The following is a 13770-nucleotide window of genomic DNA, read 5'->3' as shown; positions in this document are numbered from 1 at the left end:
GCAGCACTGCAAGCCCTCCTGAGTGAGAATGTGCATTTGTTTTATTATAGGTCTCCTCTTCCTTGTCTGGTGACTTTTCAGTAGCATTTCCAAACCTGAGAGGGGAAAAATATGGCGGAGGTTGGGGGAGGCTGGGAGAACAAGTTCTTTGAAAGACTAGAATGCTGGTGAAGTAAGTGAAGGCTGACCATGAGATCTATGTGAAGTAAGTGCAAAACAAGTGAAAATAGGAAGGGACGTGGATAAAGACTCTAAAGCTGGAGGTCGTGATAAGGGTGAAGAGCAGATCCCTTAGATGTCAGATTATGGAAGATAAGCAAGGTTATAAAATTGTCATTTGTAAGAATTGTAGATTTTGGAGGTAGAGTTTTCAACAGGAAATGGGATAAGAAAGAAGCCTTAAGATTAAGAAATGTCAGTTATGAGAGGAATATATGACTGATGCACATAATTTCTAAATTCATAGGAATTTCATGATTTCCCATGATTATTTTGGTTTTGTTCCAGTTTGTTTGCAATGTGATCTTTGCTGCAAATTCACTAGCTCAACTTTTGAGTGTATAGTCTTTTCTTAAATAACCCAAACTTGAGTAGTAAAACTGGGATTTATCTTATCTATTTGTAGTGACGTCCAAATTTATAAAAGCTGAATTCAGAGCCAACAGGGACTTGTGAGATCGTGTTATATAATGTTTGGATCTTGTAGCTAGGAGACTGTAATCTCTGGTTCAAGGTTACATAGCCAGGAGTGGTAGACCTGAGACTGATTTCAAATCTTCACTGATTCCCTGTCCCTGGGCTAGGACTTGAGCAGCACAGTGTTCTGGTCTGAAATCTTTAGTGGTTATCTGACAATTTATACTCCAGAAACATTAAAATGCAATATGGAATATTATCTGTAGAACTTTCCTATAATTAGTTTTTCTGAACTTGTACTTCCAAATTACTATCGACCTGACTACACTGAAAGAAAAGTCTTGCCGAAGCAGTGTTCTGTTGTCTACCTCAGACCGGAGCTTACTCATTCCTGACTGTTGTGACATTTAACACTAAGAAAAAAGAGAAATATACAGGACTTCTAAATGTTAATAAATGTAACAATCTGGAATTATATTTTGGACTAGGTTCAGCTGGGAAAGAGTTTGTTAATCAGCAGCTGTTTTTTCACTTTTTAAGAAGTACCAAGTGTTGTGTGCCTCTCCTGCCAGCTCTAGTCTCTCACTGCCTCCCCCATACCCTTCTCTTTTTCTGTTAATGAAGAAAGTATCTAAATAATATGATCTAAGAAAGAAAGGACATTGTTTTCAAAGAATATCAGAACTTTGTAAGGTCACTAGTGCTTCCCTTTTCACTCAAAATAATATATTGAGAAACACACTGAAGCAATTGGAAATAATCCTGATTATTATTTATAAAATAACGTGTTCTGTGTAACAATACCAGAAGCGTACTTTAAATTGTCTATTTTTATGTAGATCCCAAATTTTTAAATAAAGTGATTAGACATACAAATCAGTAACTTTGCTAAAAAATATAAATAAGAATTTATAAATTTATGAGTTGGAGTGTTTAGACCTTTGGTTTTTGTGACACCTTATTTAATTTAAGGCGTTTCTTTGTGGGATCAACAATTCTAGAGCCTTTGTTTGTATTTCTTGCAAGGACAAGCACAGTGAGATAGGATTAGCTGCTTTAATAAACTGAACCAAAGTACTGTTCAAATGATCAAAGAATGTTAAAATACCTTCAATTTCATTTTCATTCTTTAATTCCTTTTTGTCATGGGGATATTTAGGTATTATAGCATTTGGCATACATATGACAGGAAATCAGCACACCCTAATATTTCAGGGACTGACTCCTTTAATATATTGACTTAAATACATATTTGTCATTTTCACTTCCTCCTTCTCCCCTTTTTTTTCCTCCCCAAGAGTGACTCTGTTTTAAGTAAATTTAAGAGGTACAGAGATGAAAGATACCTTTCCTACCCTCTAGAAGCTCAGACATGGGTTCTCAAAATATGGGTCTCAGACCAGCACTATCAGCATCATCTGAGGACTTATTAGAAAACCAAATTCTCAAGCCCCCAGCCCTAGACCTTGAGAATCAGAATTCTTGGGGCTGGGACTCAGTAATATGCATTTTCACAAGCCCTCCAGGGAATTCTTGATGCACACTCAAGTTGAGAACCACTAGTCTAAGTGGCTAGAACTTTGCACCTTCCTTTTTAAAAAAATTTAAATATAACTCATATCAAAATATTCACCATTTTAAAGGGTACAATTCGGTGGTTTTTAGTGTATTTACAAGGTTATGCAACCTCACAAATATCTAATTCTAGAACATTTTCATCATCCATAAAGAAACTCTGTACATATGAGCAGTCACTTCCCATCCCCAGCCCCTCACAATTACTCATCTACTTTTTGTCTCTATGGATTTGTATATTCTGGATAATTTATATAAATGGAATCGTAAAATATATGGCCCTTCATTTCTGGTTTTCACTTAGCATAATGTTTTCAAAGTTCATCCATGCTGTGCCATGTATCAGTGCTTCATTATTTTTATGGCAGAATAATATTCCATTGCATAGATATACACATTTTGTTCATTCATCAGTTAATGGACATTTAGGTTGTTTTACTTTTTGGCTGTTATGAGTAATGCTGCTACGGATATTCATGTACAAGTTTTTCTATGAACATACATTTTCAAACCTCTTAGGTACATATAGCCAGTTCTCATTATTTGTGGTAGTTATGTCCATAGAGTCGCTGCAAACACTGAATTAGTGAATACTGAATCATTGCTCATAGGAGAAATACAGGATTAGGTTCCTGTGAACCTCTGGTCACAACATGTTCATTAATCGATCAATACATAACCTTGCTTTGTGTGTGCTTCCATTTAAAAACACCTTATCTTATACATATTGCTGATTCATTAACATTGAACCCACGTCTAACAGCACTGTAACTAATGCCTGAATCAAGCTTACCTAACAGGTGTGTTTTCCTTGTGAGGCACATCACAGCCTTCTTGCACTTAGAAACACTAGGCAGCACTCCAGTACTACACTTGGGGGCCATTTTAAACAGTGCAGTCCCCAAGAAAAACCACAAAATGTGAAAAACATGGCACTAGATAGGCCTCAAAAGGGACACTTGGTTTCAGTATGAGAGTCAAAAACTAGATTGTCATCTTGTTCAGGTGACTCAGATTTTTCACCACTCTGCGAATTTGCATGTCTGAATGACTGCGAAAGCACCACAAGGATTATATGGGGATTACAAATAAATTATAGCAAGTAGGTGAATTTGTAAATACTGAATCCACAAATAACGAGGATCAGTGTACTAGGAGCGGAATTGCTGAATCATATGGTAATTCTGTGTTTAATTTTTTAAGGAACTACCAAGATGTTTTTCACAGAGGCTACAGTGTTTTACATTTCCAACGACAGTGGATAAGGGTTCTGATTTCTCCATATCCTTGACAACACTTGTTATTTTCCGATTTTTGGAGTATAGCCATCCTGTTGGATGTGAAGTGGTATTTTATTGTGATTTTGATTTGTATTTCCCTGAATCAATAAAGATGTTGAGCATCTTTTCAGGTGCATATATCTTCTTTGGAGAAATGTCTGTTCAAAAACTTGGCCTCTTTTAAATTATATGTCTTTATATTGTTGAGTTGTAAGAGTTTTTAAATATATGTTCTGTTCTGTATACTAGACCTTTAGAAATGTGATTTGCAAATATTTTCTCTCACTCTGTGAGTTTTTTTACTTTCTCGATAATGTCCTTTGATCTACAAAAGTTTTTTATTTTGATGAAGTCCAATTTTATCTATTTTATTCTTTTATTGTTTGTGCTTTTGAAATTTTTGAAAGTGCTGTCTTTGTACAGTTAATCAATACATCCTGCTAAAAGAATTGTTTACACATTTTTATTAGCAAAATCATGAAGAGTTAGATTTCATGGTTTTAATAAATTATCACTTATTTGCTAAGAGATGGCATTTGTAAATTTAAAGCATTTGTTTGCAGGTTTTGATGTTGTGGTTCTGGAATTTCAAATACTGGCATCACGAGGGCCATGCATTTATAAAAAGCAGTGTCAAATTTATTTAACAAACTGCTGTTTTTGTTTAGGTAAATTGAAGAAAAACACTTAAAATTGCTTTGACTAATACTTTCCTCTTTAAAAAAGAAGACCGTCTCCTTTAAAAACTATGAACTTTCTGCCCTAAAAGTAGAGTCTCAACAGTCATTTCTTGTGAAAGAACACAAGAATCCCCGGAACTTGGAAATAAACACGGATTGGTGTTTATTTGTGTTAGTTTAAATGTAGTAGCACTACGTGTCAGAAAACTGAATCTGAAACACTTAAGTTAGGCTAAGCAAGCAAATAATATCAGCTAACATGGCTTTAATCTACTAAGTAACTTAAAATCCAAAAGATCAAAGGAAGTTATAACTAAAAACAGTCTTTCATGCAATTTCCCTGTAGAAGCAGGAAAAGGCTAGAAATTACATGTCACCTTCATATCCTGGTTTGCTGACCTTGTGCTCAGATCAAGCCCCTCTGTATGCCAGCTGTTACCATTATTAAGACCTTGCCCCAAGGGGTTAAGCAGGAGAAAAACTCTCCTGTCCTATTGGAGAGCAAACACTGAAAGTTCCAGCCCCTAACACGCCTAATTCAAAGCAATCTGCGTGTGCTTGTCATTTAGTCTGTCCTGCCGCTCTGCGGAGCTGCTCCTGCCAACTCATTGCTTTCTGTTGTGCTGTTTTCCGCAGTCAGTTACTGCTGTTGCTACTGCAATCATTTGCAGACCAAACTTAGCCAGAAAAGTTTCCTGTTTTGACATAAAGGTAATACATTTACTCTTGCTTCTATATGTGTGAACGTATTATTTTGGGAGAATTTATTGAAAAACTGACCTTTGTTTCTAGGATTGTATTTAAAATTCCAGCTCACTGGGTTTTTTCTCCGTAAACTTTGAACGGCATCTTAGCATTTAAATCTTGTGAAGTTTATTTGAATTATAGTCTAGCACAGTAAAGTAAGGTCAGACATTTCTTAAGTTTATTAAAATGTGCTTTCTTTATAAAGTTGGAAGGAAATCTGAGATTTAAAATAGTTTGTTGTTTCATACTTTGAGATTCTAAATCAGAAAATCTTGAAAAGATGTGTTTGTCATTACCAGTTGATAGAAAAATGGATACAGAATCATAGGAGTCATTTTAATCACTTTGTAAATTAAATATTGTAAGAAAATAGAAACTGTTAACATTTTCCATTCTGTAGAGAAGTTTGATAAAGATAGCCACTTGGGAACTAAGCTTCAACAGCAAGTTTAATTCTTATCGAAGTTCATTTCAGATACACAGCTTGATACACACCCTGAAGTTGTATTTGAGTTGATTAAATGTTTCATGCATTGTGTGCATTTTAACTGTAACAATGGTAACTATATTATGATTGGATTTACTACTTAAAGTACAAGTCAGAATATATTTACTATATTGCTTTTTGCTTAAGATGTGTATAGTTAATTTATATGCAACTGGTAGAAAAATTCAAACTACTTTAACCTGTGAAAAATTTTTATGTCTGGTAGTAAAATGTAAACTTGCAAAATTTAATGAAAACTGAGGTATTTTGTGTATATCATTGACCATAAATGCCTTTCTTCAGTGATGATGTAAGAAGTAGAGAACACACTTTACAATTTGTTAAACAAACAGGTATTCCTATTGAAAGGAAAAGAATGAAATATGTCCTTTTTATCCACAAGAGGGTTATTTTAGGTCATAGTATTTATAATTAAGAAAACTCCAGTTCCTTTTGATGGCCGGGAAATCACTAAACTATGTAAACAATCTCTCAGCTAATGAGTATTTCAAGTGTAGGCAGTGTGTTTCCTACTTCCCATGGTTTTAATGTCTGGTAACACATTTCTGCTTTTTCAAATGTTAAAATAGTCTTTTTGCATTGTTTTATTTATTTTTTAGTTTTGCAAATCCAATAGATTATCTTAGAATGCTTTCATTGCCAAAATATTGAATATTGGAATATTTAATTAGATTATGCTTTATTTGGAACTTTTTGTTTTAGTATACAAAAATAATAGCTTACATCTTAGACCTGAATTTTACAAGTATGAGCATGAACTATTTGCACTGATTGTGAAAAAATGTATAATGTTTAAGTGTCTGAAATGATTGACCTGCAAAGCAGTTTAGAAACGACGTGTTAACCTTGCCTCAGTCTGGGAAATGATATGTATTCTAAAATTGATTCATCCAATAATTAAATCTAATCCCACTTGTCTTTGTAGTTTATATTGAACCAATCGACCCTTTTTGGAAACTCTTGGGAAATCTGCTTTTCAGTATTTGTGCATCAATTCTTTACCTTCTGATTTAACTGCTTTGAGTTCTGGGGTTGGATCTGAGAATTCTCACTGTAAAATTCTTATAACTCAGCATGGGCGATGGACAGCCTTAACATACAGACTATAGGAACATCTCCTATTTTTAAAAAATTGCAATTCCTGATCACATTTTAACACAGGAAAGAAAACTGAGTTATTTAGGATTAAGACAAATGAGTTGCTTCACCTATCAGCCTTTTGGAAAAAATAGGAAACAAAGCAACTAAAGTAAATTAGAATAGCTAGACTTGGAAAAGAGGGTGGCTCTTTGTTCTCTCCATCTTAATATCTATTTTCTTATTTTAATCACTGTTAAAAGGGCTCATGTATGACAGGCTCATATATTTAGATTCCAAGAAAACTATTCACAGGTTACACAGTAGGTGCTTATTATATGATTGCTAAATAAGGACATTTACCTATTTAACCGAAGAATATGATTTAATTACCTTTGCGAGCAAACAAGAATCCATATCAATAGTGAATGTAAAATGTCAGTTCATCTAATGTATACAAGAAAGCAAATAGCAGAATTCACAAGCATTTATAGTGATAATTCAAGTGAGGAGTAGAAAAAGATTTATGGAATTTGCACCCAGGCTCTTATTAAGCGTTAGTTTACTGATCTAATTCAAGTAAGATAAAAAGTCTTTATAAATCTGATGTTTTTCCAAGCTTAAAGCAAATCTCAGAGTTCTTTAAATAAAAGGATATCTTTAATTGTGTTTTGTACAAATATATTGAGTGATGTTTCCCAAGTTGCTCAGTAAACTAAAGGATACCCTTAAGATATTATTTACTGGTCTCTGCAGGGAACAACACATTTGGGAAGCTGCTCTAGGAAATTTGATTTGCTACTTCTCAAACTTCACAAAACAGCGGGGAGTGGGGCCTGGTGTCAGATACTTAACATTTGTGGGAAAAGTTTAGATAATTCTAAGTGTAGTATTAAAAAACAACATACCACTATCTAAATCAAACAACTTTTAAGTGTTTTGTGGTGATTGATCTCCATTTTTGGCGTTATGAAAGACATTTTTAAAATTCCCTCATGTCTTTTTCCTCATAATATGTGGGAGTAGAATTTTCTTAATTTGATTTACCTTAGTGATGGTTTTTCCTTTGAGTTGCCAAGTTTTGAGGTTTTGAGATGTGTGAAGTAGTAAACATTCATGGTGTCTTTAGACATGCTTGTGATCTGTTCAACAACATTTGTTAAGCTCAGTAATATGATCCTGTTTCTGTTGGAGAAGAGCTATAGTGATACAGATAGATTGCTCAATTTTAAAGCCACCCATTTTATGATTTTAGTTAAGACAGAATAGTTTCAAGTGAAATCTCATGGCCTAAAGACAGACCTATCACATCTTGGGGTTCCTGTTTATTAATTAATCTTGTAATTCTTATTTGGTGGGGATGTGAGGCTAGATAGCAGGCCTGGTATCTGGAGACTCTCTGACCCTAGGATTCGAAAGTTGAAGGTGGTTAAAATGCCACCAGAAATCTTCCTACCACCAAGACCCCCCCCCGAACCCCACCGCATGGAACTTTGGGGAATGTGTTCTTTTATTAGAGAAGCTTGAGACTTCATTTTAGAGACTGACCAGAGGTCGGGGATATACCTTTTTTTGAGTGTTAAGTAAACTCATTAGTCAAATTAGCTATTTCCTAAACTTTCTTGAAAAGATCCATAAGTAACTGAGGCTGTGTGACAACTGGCTTCACATTTCCATAGCATTGTTTCCATGAAGTCTGCACTGTTGTCTTGCTTGAGCTAGTGTCTTATTAAGACTTTTTCCTTGCCGTACCCTTGCCCCCACCTTGTCTACTTAAGAAGTACTGTAGATGAAACCTCTTTTCATTGTAACCAAAAAAACCAAGTGAAGATAGTTTAAATACTACAAACCACATCTAACATAGAGTACCAGGTCCAAATGTTTTTTAATATGCAGCAATATTCTGCATTTCAAGCAATATGTTCTGAATGTTGAATATTTTGAGTGGCAGTTGATTGCTCTTACAAATTGATTAGGATTAATTATATAAAGTATAAATCAGTGGTTCTTATCTCTGGGTACACATTAAAATCACTTGGGGAGCTTTAAAAATGCTAATGCCCACACTTCACTATGGTATGAATTAAATCAAAATCTCTGGGGCTGGGCCCTGTTTCTATAATTTTTTTTTATTATTATCAAAGTGATTCTAATGTACACCCAGGGATGAGATGCTGTGATAGAATTGTAATTTTGTGAATATTTGTTGTGTTTATTGCCATCCCCTCAAGACTTGTAGCAGCATCTAGATAAATGTCTTGCCTGGTTTTGGGCTTAGATAACTACTTATAGGAGGACTTTGTAGAATTTTTTTTAATTACCACTGTTTGACATTTCTGATTATAGAAAGCTCCTCTAGTTTTATTTTGTATATTCTTGGCTGTAAAAATTAGCACAATTTTCTAGACTTAGCTGAGGGTTCAAAAGAAATTAGTGCAGCTTAATGGAATTTAAACTCATCTGAAATGGGAACTCAGAGGCATAAGAAAACACTCTCCCCCCACATATTGATACTTACAGATACAATATTTATAAAATGAATGGTGAATAGTATGTGGAATGATAACTTTTGTGGACGAACTTGGAAAAGAGATCTCTGAAAACTTCTTTAGTAATTCAACACTGTGATCATGCTCTTGAAATACGTATTTAGGAAGTGTTTATGCTAAACAGAGGATGTTATTGGCATCATTTATCCCATATTGTAACAGGTAAACTTCATTTTATACCCACAGTTCTCTTCCCACATAGACCTATTACCAAAAGTATGTTGGACATTAAACAAACTGAGAAAAATTAAATTGATATTTCTTCAACACTGAAATTCCTATCACTCACCCCTACATGTATAAATCTCTGCTTTGACAACCTCATTTCTGGCAGTAACACTGCTTTCCAAATTTAAGACTTTTAGATTTGCTATGGCAGATATACTGTAATATCTTCCTAAGATTATTTTACTTTTATAATTTTTGTTGTAAATCTGAGGGGAACCTTTATCTGGCAATTTTACTTTTTTTTCTATATCATTAATATGTAAATACCGTGAGTAGTTTTTATAAAAGATGAAACATAAAACATTTGCAGTTTATCCTTATTGGTTCTTTTATCAATATGTATCATGTTTATAATCATATTAAAAGAGTTTATATAAAAATGTTATATTTCATTTTCAAAGATGGCATTTATTATCGTAAGTTGAAACTACCTACTTGATAGTACAAATTTAGTAGTAAAAACAGTAAGTTTTGATTGTAAAAGAATAGTAATCCTGCACTTTTCGTTTTCCTGGAACTCAGGTTGCTTTTTCCTGGTGTGGCAGAAAGCATACTAATACCTAGTAGGCTCCTATGAATGTATGTTTAGAGGTATAGATCTTCAAATGTATAATTTTTTTTTAGGAAAATGGCTTCCGACTTATTGCTGTTTATGCTTCCAGGGAATAATAGCAGTAATACCTTATATTTGTTTAGTTCTTTGCAACATATAAAATGTTTATAAGTGATTAGGTGAAGCTATTTATAAGTGTTCTTATTGAAGGAGAGTTTAATGGTAGAAAGTTCATGAACTTAAAGAAAAATAAGAAACTTTAATTTGTCTCAGAAGGGAAGAAGATTATCTTTCTTTATTTAAGATCATCCATTTTAATTCCTTAAGAGTGCCTGATCCTTTGATTAAAGATACAAATTTTGCTGTGAGGTCACAATTACATTATTTTGAAATGATCTGAATACTACATGACAACAAAGATCAACCCATTGCCTTGCTTTTTCAAGTTTGCATAGTATGATATATGGATATATAAAATCTCTTTTTAATTTAGTGAAATATGTCTCTGACACTCTTGAATGCTGAATCGTACCTTTTAAAATTATCTTGGGAGATACTGAATCCAGAAGCTATTTTTCATGTGGACCTTCAGACAGAATTTTATATCAGTAGCCTCTAGTGGTCTTATAAAAGCTAGTTGAACTTGGCATTGCCCTAGAGGCATCTTGAGGTAGTGGAAAAGCCTTATCCTTAGAGTCATACTGGTTTGGGATTGAATCCCAATCATGTAATTTGGATAAGTTACTTTAATAATTTTGACCCTCAGTTTTCTCTGTAATAGGTTTCATATCTTCATAGGAGTGTTGTGATGAAAGTGCTGGACATAGATGTTTAGGGCAAAAGTATTCCTAAAGGCAAGCCTGGCTGATGTGCTTCTCCTGTCCAGCTTTAATAGCCCTACTGCAGAAATACCTAAGGTACAGTTCTTTGTACATTTCTCTTGGCATTAAGAGAAGCTATTTATTTCTCTGGTCATAGCACTAAATATTAATAGGCCAACTTGGTACCAGTGATCAGAAATGAGTCCATTATTTTAGGATAGGCATCAAGCAATTTTAAAGGAACCCTTCTATATTAAAACAGGTTTGGGAAATAATGGATATGGGTGTCCCCAGACTGCCTTTATTCCTTATGTGACAAAGACTTGAGGTCTCTTTATATACCTGTCTTCTTATATCTAGTACCACTTAAGAGGGGAGAAAAAAGTGTCTCACCCTGTTAACTTAACTGGGCAGAGTGCTTCCATATATATGGGTCCATATTTATGAGTTGCACGAAAAAGATTAAAATCCTATCAGCTGTTATTTTCATGCCCAAAGTAACTTGGGAGTCATGAGATAAGTAATAATTAAACTTGACAGCCTGGGCAACATCATGAAACCCTGTCTGTACAGAAAATTTAAAAATTAGCCAGGCGTAATGGCGCATGCCATTAGGAGGCTGAGGCAAGAGGATCACATACGCCCGGGAGTCAGAGGCTGCAGAAAGCTGCAGGGAGCTGTCATGGAGCCACTGTGCTTCATCCTTGGTGCCAGAGTGAGACCCTGTCTCTGAAAAGAAAACAAAACAAAAAAATAAACTTGATTATCAATTAGAACCTCTATTGTTAAATTACTTTTCTCTGCCTTTATTAGAAAAATGGGCCTTTATTTCTCTGTCAACTGTTATTGTTTCTCTACTTTTTTTTGGTCCATTCTGCTTTAATTGTGGATTATCTTGCCATTACTTAGGCATAGTTCTCTTGTAGCCTCCTCACCTAGTTTGTGGTTTTGCCTTGCTTCCAGAAAAGTGTTCCAGGGACCAGCAGCATGGGCATGTTGTTGGTGTGCTGTATTGAATCTGCATCTTCACTGTCAACCCAGGTGATCCTTACGTTTGGAAGTGTCAGTTTAGCGTTTTGTATTTTATCCAGTGAAACTGTGTTCTAGAGAGAATCACTCTTCTGAAAAAGATGGTTGGCTACAACATGTGGTCTTGGTGATCCAGTCTTCCCATTTAGTCAAAGGTTTGGTGTTATGAATCTGGTAAATCAAAGAATTATTCCAAAATACAACATCTAAACTTATGGAATGTAGTTCAGCAGAAAGCTCTCAAAACCTTGGCATCAGGCCTCCTAGCATCGCCATTTGTCATCAGCATCTGTCTTTGAGCACCTTAGACTGTCTATGTCAAGTTTTCTTTTGCAAAATAGAATGGAAATGCCTGCCACACCTGTTTTTCCGAGGGCTATTAGGAGGATCAACTCAAGTGAGATCATGTGTGAGAAAGTGCTTTGGAAATAGCCCAGAGGTGCACTATTGTAACTGTTGATGGGGATGAAGACGATGTTCCTTCAGGCTTTGTGAGCCCTGTGTTTGGTAAGGATAGTGATGGCTTTACTAAGTGTTACTGTGGTAATTGGAACAGGTGTGTGTATTCTCTAAAACAGTAGAGATTTAGATTTTGCCTTGGAAGTTTTCTGGCCACACTAGCAGTTCTGACCGCCAATTCCAAGTAGCTGCTAGGAAGTTTTCTTAACACTCTTTAAATGTGTTTTGTATTCTGGGAGCCACCTAAATGGTTTGATTGCATCCTTTGGAAAAATTGTATATCATTAACATATTTTGATATATAATACAGTCATGTGCCACATTTGATTAGTGACAGATCACATATACCATAGTGGACCCATAAGATTATAAAAATTCTTGTTATAACATAGTAGTGCCACACATTATCTTTTCTATGTTTAGAATGTGTAATACACAAATATTTACCATTGTGTTAGCGTCGCCTATAGTATTCAGTACAATAACATTCTTTACAAGTTTACAGCCTAGGAGTAATATGTTATACTATATAGCCTAGGTGTGTGGTAGGCTATACCATCCAGGTTTGTGTAAGTACATCCTATGGTGTTCACACAACGACGAAATCGCCTAATGACGCATTTCTCAGAACTCATCCTCATCATTAAGCAACACATGAGTGTATGTTGACAAATAAAATTTTCATAATTCAAACAGATCCTACTATGATTATATGATAGAGTTTTCAGTGAGATGCTACTTTTTTTCTTTGAAGCATGATGATTTCCGTGTATTTTATAGAGATAAACACTGAGTTCCAAACAAGAGTAGTAGGATGTAATTATTTTAAACCTTCAAACCACATGAGCTCTGATGACTTTTTTCTCTACATTTCAACATGATTGAAATGTCTCTGTATTTCTTCTCTGTAATGTCTGTTTTAATGAATACAGGATTAGTCATGGTACTTTGGCTTATAGATAGCTTTGGCCAATAAATAATCATCTGTGTTTCTAAAAATTTGGAAACTATGAGATAAAATATTTGAAACCCTTTGAATAGTTTGTATTAATCTATTCTTCCTCCTTAGCTCCCTTTTATTTCCTGCTTTATCCAATTATTTGTGTAGAATGTCATCGTAGAAGAGCAGTTCTATATCAAAAAAAAAATAATATTAAATGTCTCCAGTGAATGTTTAGTTATTCTTTAAGGTAAAATAATTTTGTTTTTCTTTTTGCATTTTAGTAATAATTACCTTTTGTTCATTGTCAGTCACTGTGCTAAGGATTTTCTATGTTGCTTTAGTAATATTTTATTACTATAAAAAGAAACATTTAGAGTAAAATTTGCCAGCAGAAAAGAAAGTAAAATGTGAAAGTCTTCTCCACTCTTCCAAGTAGCCCAGTCCAACTTTCCAGGAGAAAACAGTGTTAGCGTTTTCTTCTGTCCTTTTAGAAATTATCTATGTATACCTAACTATACATATGTGTGCATACATACCCTTTTTTTTTAACCAAATGGTTCATACTATATAGGTTGTTCTATAGTTAAGTTTTATTTGCACATAATGATGTTCTTTGGACTTCTGTCCATAGTGATATATCCAGATATAACTCATTCTTTTTTATTGTGCAGAATACTCAAGTATG

At 34.4% G+C, this 13770-nt stretch overlaps 1 protein-coding gene across 1 annotated transcript in view; it reads left to right on the top strand.

The window, feature by feature from the left end:
- Positions 1 to 4734: 4734 nt before the first annotated feature.
- Positions 4735 to 13770, top strand: part of DISP1 (dispatched homolog 1 (Drosophila)) — a 74674-nt gene continuing 65638 nt past the window's right edge. Inside the window, exon 1 of the mRNA XM_012644049.1 lies at positions 4735 to 4882. The gene's annotated coding sequence lies outside the window, so the exon portion shown is untranslated. The remainder of the gene's footprint in view (positions 4883 to 13770) is intronic.

Source organism: Propithecus coquereli, unplaced genomic scaffold (assembly GCF_000956105.1).
Source record: "Propithecus coquereli isolate 6110/MARCELLA unplaced genomic scaffold, Pcoq_1.0 Scaffold205, whole genome shotgun sequence".
Lineage (NCBI taxonomy): Eukaryota > Metazoa > Chordata > Mammalia > Primates > Indriidae > Propithecus > Propithecus coquereli.
The sequence above is the reverse complement of the archived record's forward strand: the minus strand, read 5'-3'. Positions and strand labels throughout refer to the sequence as shown.